The 7,465-nt window shown below is 43.6% G+C and overlaps 1 long non-coding RNA gene across 3 annotated transcripts in view; it reads right to left on the bottom strand.

Moving 5' to 3' along the window:
* Positions 1-7,465, bottom strand: part of LOC108529097 (uncharacterized) — a 129,480-nt gene that overhangs the window by 79,348 nt on the left and 42,667 nt on the right. For all 3 annotated transcript variants that reach the window (XR_001885400.1, XR_001885401.1, XR_001885399.1), the window contains exon 3: positions 5,430-5,582. This is a non-coding gene — a long non-coding RNA (uncharacterized LOC108529097). The remainder of the gene's footprint in view (positions 1-5,429; positions 5,583-7,465) is intronic.

Below are 7,465 nucleotides of genomic sequence, written 5' to 3'. Positions count from 1 at the left end.
GCTAGAACATGAAGAACTCCCAGTTTTCTGGGAAGGGAGCCAGGTCAAAGACCACCAGGATTTGTAAATTGTTTGCCAAAGGTCTCTTCCAAGTTTCAAATAACGTTTTCCTTAATGCACTTTTATCCACCAAGTTTATCACTTGAAGGAGACAATTCTATGCTATGGAACTTGCTGGACCGTAACTGTGTGTGGTAAATCCTATCCAGATAGACACAGTGAGGAGTATATTTAATTTCTGAAAGAACAAGATTCCTGAGGAGCATGGGAGGGTCAGGCCTCATTTTGTCTTCAGATGGACAGAAAGAAAGTAAAAATTTAACAGTAAGACAAGTTTGCACCAAACTGGACAAATCTCCATGCATCCAGATTTAGTGGCGCCTTTGTCTCTGAGTGGCGTTTTTTCAGACATAAAAGGCGGGAGAAGAGTGCTCCAAAATAGGGCTTCAGTGAAAATGTGAAGCACTACTGCCACCGTGAGGAAATTGTTTAAAAACAGACTCCGCCATTGCGCACTCCTTCCCGGGATGTCGCGCTGTGGGGGAAGGTCTGATCTGGGCCGAGGTGGAAAAGGACTGGGCTCCAGACTAGGTCTTGTTGCCTTCTCCTCTAAGGAGAGGCCGGGACATTGACGGTATCTTGGTGTAGAAACTGGAGAGTGAGGGGCTTGGAGTGAGGCAGCGGCTGCCAGGCTGTCCTGGCACAGGAAGTCCGGGGCGGAGCCTCGGTTCATCCTGGTGTGGGCAGGACAGCAGGAACTCACTCAAAGACGAATTCTGGCTCTTGTGGGCATCTGTCTCCTGTTCCTGCCCCTTAGAGCAAGAGTTGGCCGGCTTTTCCATGTTGTCATCTTGCTACAGGTCTTTGGGTCTCTTGCGGCATCAGTATCCGCGCACAATGGACAGGGTTCTTCCAAGGGAAATGTACAGGATTTGCTGTCCTTCACTCTCCAGGTTCTATACCAAGACAGTGCCAAAGTTCACATCTCTTTTAAGGCGTTAGATGAGAAGGCAAGGAGGATCAGCATGGAGCCCAGGCCTCTTCCACGCCCCCACAGATAAGACCTTCTCCAACAGGTAGTCCTCAGGGGAAAAATTTTGTTGTGGCGTAGGGTGTCTTTAAACTACCACCTCACGATGGCAGTAGTGCACTAGATGTGACAAGATGTGGCTTGGATTCCCTCTTCTCCCGCCCTCCCTGTCTGAAAAAACGCCACCCAGATACAAATGCACAAGGAAATATGGCTACCTTGCTTTTTGCCGAGTTTGGGGCCATCTGGTCTTACTCTGGCACTTTTGTTTTGTTTTCCATCTTAAATCAAACCAAGGCCTAAACCACCCACCCTCATCGGGAATCTTACTCCTTCAGAAACTTAAAATCCTCCTAACCTAGTCTATATGATTATTAATTACCTTAGACTTTTAGGTCCAGTAGTCCACATGGCATCAAACTGTCTCCTCAGGGAATAAATTTGGGGATGAAGGGACAAGGATAAAATCGCTTGAACCTCAGAGATCTCTAGCAAACAAGTTGCAGACCTTGGTGGTCTCAGACCTGGCCCCCCTCCCCAACAACCAGGAAGTTCTTCATGTTCTAGCTTATGTGTTGCATTGTAGGCATCAATTTGGCAAGAATCATAGAGGAGGAACCAGAAAGCTGTCATTACTGCATGCCATATGTGCTCCACATGGCATGATAAACTACACATGTTCAGTTCCTGTCTAGGTTACTCAGAGTTTCAGCTCATGGTCTCATCATTTAACATCAAAACACGGCATGGTCCCATGACACTACATATTCTTCAGGCATTTCCTGAGACTTTAAGTGGTGTGTGTGTTTGTGTGTGTCTTTTTTAATAATTTGTATTTTAGATATAAGTCTTACAGTATTCTCCTATTAGTTAATTAAAGAATAATGCTTGACAAAGATTGAGAAAATCAATGAACTAATAAAGATGAAAAGCACTACCATACAATTTGTCAAGGCAAAAAATAACCATTTGGATTATTTCCATATATATGGAAATATATGTATAAATATATGAAAAATATATAAAATATATNAAACATATATAAATATAAAAAATATATAAATAAATATATATATGTGTATATATATACACACTTTTTCTCTTTGGGGAGACCAAAACTTTCTCTGTCACCCAGGCTACAGTGCAATGGTGCAATCTTGGCTCACTGTAACCTCCAAGTTCAAGCAAATCTCCTGCCTCAGTCTCCTTAGTAGCTGGGATTACAAGCACAGGCCACCAGTCCTGGTTAATTATTTTGTATTTTTAGTAGACATGGGTTTTCGCCATATTGGCCAGGCTGGTCTCGAACTCCTGACCTCGAGGCATCCAAACACCTTAGCCTCCCAAAGTCCTGGGATTACAAGTGTGACCCACTGTACCCGGCTATATATACATTCCTAATTTCATGCAAATAATAAATCTGTATTGAAATTGGGTTACGCTCTACATTGTGGTTTGGAGCAGATCAAGTGTGTATTTTAACAAAGCTTTCAGGAGCATTAATTCATTTAAATATCATCAATACTAAGGGTTGTTTTCAACATTTCAAGCCTTCAGTGTAAATGAAAGAAAATCTGAAAATATATGCTCAAAACATTCCTTTAGAAAAGCAGACACTATTTATTTATTTATTTATTCTTGAGACGGAGTTTTGCTCTTGTTGCCCAGGCTGGAGTGCAATGGCCTGATCTTGGCTCACCGCAACTTCTGCCTCCCAGGTTCAAGCAATTCTCCTGCCTTAGCCTCCCAAGTAGCTGGGATTACAGGGATGCGCCACCAGGCCTGGCTAAATTTGTATTTTTATTAGAGATGGGGTTTCTCCATGTTGGTCAGGCTGGTCTTGAACTCCCGACCTCAGATGATCTGCCCACCTCGGCCTCCCAAAGTGCTGAGATTGCAGGCGTGAGCCACCGCACCTGGTCAATGTTTTGTTTAAATTATTACAGATGCATCACAATGTGCATACTGGCTCTCTAGAATATATACTTGACTATATGTTTGGTTTAAGTTTCTGACATGTTAGAAGTAGAGTAACATATACTTTATCATTTATCTTACGGTGTGGTAGGTTTAATCCTCAAGGTTTTATAATTTTTCTTTTCCCCCTAAATTAGAGGCAGGGAATGGTTGTTTATGAAGACACAGAGAATGCAATTAAGATTTTGTGATGGGCCACGTGCGGTGGCTCACACCTGTAATCCCAGCACTTTGCGAGGCCAAGGCAGGTGGATCACGAGGTCAGGAGTTGGAGACCAGCCTGGCCAATATGGTGAAACCCCGTCTCTACTAAAAATAAAAAAAATTTGCTGTTTGTGGTGGTATACGCCTGTAGTCCCAGCTGCTTGGGAGGCAGAGGCAGGAGAATTGGTTGAACTCAGGAGGCGGAGGTTGCAGTGAGCCGAGATCATGCCACTTCACTGCAGCCTGGGCAACAGAAGGTGACTCAGCCTTAGAAAAAAAAAAAGAAAAGAAAGAAATTGTGAGGGATAAAGGGACTACCTGGTGCAGATGAATGACATGTATCCAACCTAAATGGGAGTGATAGACTCATTGCCCCTCCACACTACCTTTCATTGCAGAATAAACCAATCAATCTCCTTGTCACTGCCACTGGTACTTGGCTAGCTGTGATTTCCTTTCCAGGCTTCCATCCACTGCCCAGGCACATAGCCTCTTTATTAAAGATAGTTAGCAAGGGGTGAATAAAAGATCACTTAACCTAAAGAATTCTAGGTTTGGCACCACCAGCATTTCTACCTTCAGATATGAGACATTGTCCCATAGGTAGGTCTGTATTCTTCCATGAAAATGGTCAGGTCAAACTATTCCTCCATAGGAGGGAGGCAGTTTAGCAGATGTCTCAGTTTACTTTAGGTGAAATACTCCGGGGAGGTAAGATATTCTTTTCATCCTTTCCAGGAACAAGGATCATGGAAAAATGTTTCCCCTAGAGTCTCCAGGACATTCATGCATGCCAATAGCATCTATGTCTGCAGATCATCACCCAACTCAACAAAACCAGCTAGAGTGAGAGCTAGACACAGTGAAAGATGTCAAAAAATTCAAAAAAAAAAGCCAGGCTGCCCCTGAGAAACCCTAGAATGCCTTACCCTGGAATGCCTGCCTGAATCCTCAGAGGCCAGGAGAGGTCATACCTGAACAACCTCTTGAAGCACTGTAATGTCACAGTGCAGAACCAGACTAACATTAATTCCTTTCATTAAGAATTCAGATATAAGATAATAAACTTTGAGGAAGAATGTCATGAGGATCAAGTCACCCATACACTTTTAGTCACCCTTATTGATTCTTCAATTATGAGTCAGAGAGTATCTGGAGGTCTCCATACCAAAGGTTGGATGTCTTCATTAAGAAATAGATTTGAAGCTGCTAGAGAAAATACTAGCTTGGATGCAGTACATAATGATTTGCTCAGGCCTAAACAATGCCATACTTCTCAAGGACATGGAACAGGAAAGAGCCACCTATCTGCCCTCCTTGAGAGAACTGAGATGACATCGGGGTCCCATTATGACAAAAGACTTTCTCCTGAACTTATAAAGTCACAGAAGCTGCTGGCTTGTGCGCTCAGATAATTGCTTAGGCCTTCCATCACGTTCTTGGCCTTCATCCACTTTAGCAAATCGGCTCTCCTAAAAGATGATCTGGCCCTCATAGGCATGTTAATATATCCTCACTCCTCTACAGAGGTCCCTCTAGTTGTAGGCAATGGTGTTAAAATTTTGTGTATTGAGGACCATGTGAATGACACTGGCTTCAGATAGATGGTCTCTGGAACTGGCCTGTCCATTGCAATCTAACAATGCTGCTGTAAATGTCACAGCCCCATAACACAGGGACAGCCAGATTGCCTAAAACTCCCAACGGCATATTCATAACATAAATGCCCCAAGGGTCTGCACTTGGCTGTGTCATCTTCCGGTCTTGTCCCCACTATGAGGAAACTGAGGCCCTGTCCTCTGTTTCCTGTACTAGGACTTCCTGGAAGCAGTTGGCTTAGTCCTGGTCTCTCACTCAGCAGATACTTCACTAAGACTTTGCATTTGTCCATTGCTTCTGCCAGGCCTCAGAGAAAAGGGTAGGAATGTCAACTTGTCTTGGGCGACTTTTCCTTCCGCAACTGTTAGGGCTTACAGGGAGAAAACGTTCACGGCTTTGGATGCTATGAAACTATTTCCGCACGATGGCAGTGTTGTGCGAGAAAAGCCAGCTAATTTTGTTCCAGTCGCTCCTCTCCCGCCCATCACGTTTCAAAAAAAAGGCCAAGAAGAGACAAAGATACCAGAAACTATGGCTACCTAACATTTTGCTACATTTGCGTAAAGGTATTCCACTTTTGGCATTTATTGGATATTAAACTGAGGTGTAATCCACTCACCCTCATCGAGCATCTCCTCTTTTCAAGAATTCAGTTTCCGCTCAACCAAGTCTTCCCATTTCTACTCTTCTTCACTCAGCATTGTGTCTGCAGTGTTCTATTATGATACCAAATTGCCTTGTAGTATTGGGGACCAACCTCAGGGATCCATGTCTAAAGAGAAAGAAAAAAAATAAGATGCTGACATTTAAGGTCTTGGAGGAGAGCAAATCTAGGCACCAGGCCACGTGTTTCTTCTCCAGACTCCCTATCCAGGTTGCCTGGGAGTTTTACTCCATGTTCAGACCTACTCAGTAAGCCTTGTATGTTGAGAGGGAGGCCACTATTTAGAGGGGCTCTAACAGAGTCCAGATAACTCTCAAGCTTGACAGACACATACAACCCTACTTGAATGTACACAAATACAGGAATGACTATAAATGCTAATCAGATAGATCCCAGGATTTTGTTTTACGGTTTCATTATATAACATTGTAACACAAACATTTTCCTGGTTCATTAAACTGCAATGGCTTACAACTATGTCCTATGAGTTTGCTGTGTGTGTGCGTTACTGTTTATCAGTTAGGAATCAGTCCTATATTTTCACATTAGTAACAAAGAGGTGGGATTTGCAAAGAAGTTAAAAGATGTGGTGATCAAGAGAAAAGCAATGCCATACAACTGTGTATTAAACACTGAAGGCTGGGCGCGGTGGCTCACGCCTGTAATCCCAGCACTTTGGGAGGCCGAGGCAGGTGGATCACTTGAGGTCAGGAGTTCGAGACCAGCCTGGCCAACATGGCGAAACCTCGCCTTTACTGAAAATATAAAATTAGCTGGGCGTGGTGTCACATGCCTATAATCTCAGCTACTTGGGAGGCTGAAACAGTAGAATCGCTTGAAAAGACTTTCTCCTGAACTTATAAAGTCACAGAAGCTGCTGGCCTGTGCGCTCAGATAATTGCTTAGGCCTTTCATTACATTCTTGGCCTTCATCCACTTTCGCAAATCGGCTCTCCTAAAAGATGATCTGGCCCACATAGGCATGTCAATGTATCCTCACTGCTCTACAGTAGTCCCTCTAGCTATAGGCAGTGTTGTTTATAATTTTAGTGTATTGAGGGCCATGTGAGTGACATTGACTTTAGATAGATGACTCCTGGAATTGGCCTGTCATTGCCATCCAACACTGCTGCTATAAATGTCACAGCCCCACAACACAAGGACAACCAGGTTGCCTAAAGCTCCCAAGGGCATATTCATAACATAAACGCCCCAAGGGTCTGTATTGACTGTATCATTTTCTGGCCTTGTCCCCACTATGAGGACACTGAGCCCTGTCCTCTACTTCCTGTGCCAAAACTTCCTGGAAGCAGCTGGCTCAGTCCTGGTCCCTCATTCAGCAGATATTTCACGGAGACTTTGCATTTGTTCATTGTTTCTGCCAGGCCTCAGAGAAAAGGGTAGGAAGATCAAGTTGTGTCTCGGGCCTGTTCAGCTTCCACTGGCTTTTCCTTCCTCAACTGCCAGGGCTCACATGGAAGAAATGCTCAGGGCTTTGGACGCTATGAAGCTATTTCTGCATGATGGCAGTATGGTACGGGAAAAGCCAACTGACTTTGCTCTAGGTGCTATTCTCCCGCCCATCACATTTCAAAAAAAGGCCAAGAAGAGACAAAGCCACCAGAAACTAGAACTGCTGAGCAGTTTGCTCAATTTGTGTAAACTTATTCCACTCTTAGCATTTTGTTTTTGTTTTCCATTGGATATTAAACCGGGGTGTAATCCATTCACTCTCATCAAACATCTCCTCTTTTCAAGAACTCAGTATCCGCACAACCAATCTTCTCATTTCTACTCTTCTTCACTCAGCATTATATCTGCTGTGTTTTCTTATATCGAATTGTCTTGTAGTGTTGGGGCAGACCTCAGGAATCCATGCCTAAGGAAACAACAAAGAAGCAAACAAACAAATGTTGACACCTAAGGTCTTGGAGAAGAGCAAATCTAGGCACCAGGCCATGTGGTTCTTTTTTTTTTTTTTTTTTTTTTTT

Source organism: Rhinopithecus bieti, unplaced genomic scaffold (genome assembly GCF_001698545.2).
Source record: "Rhinopithecus bieti isolate Rb0 unplaced genomic scaffold, ASM169854v2 scaffold_6568, whole genome shotgun sequence".
Classification (NCBI taxonomy): domain Eukaryota; kingdom Metazoa; phylum Chordata; class Mammalia; order Primates; family Cercopithecidae; genus Rhinopithecus; species Rhinopithecus bieti.
Note: the sequence above shows the minus strand (reverse complement) of the source record. Positions and strands in the feature narration are given on the sequence as shown.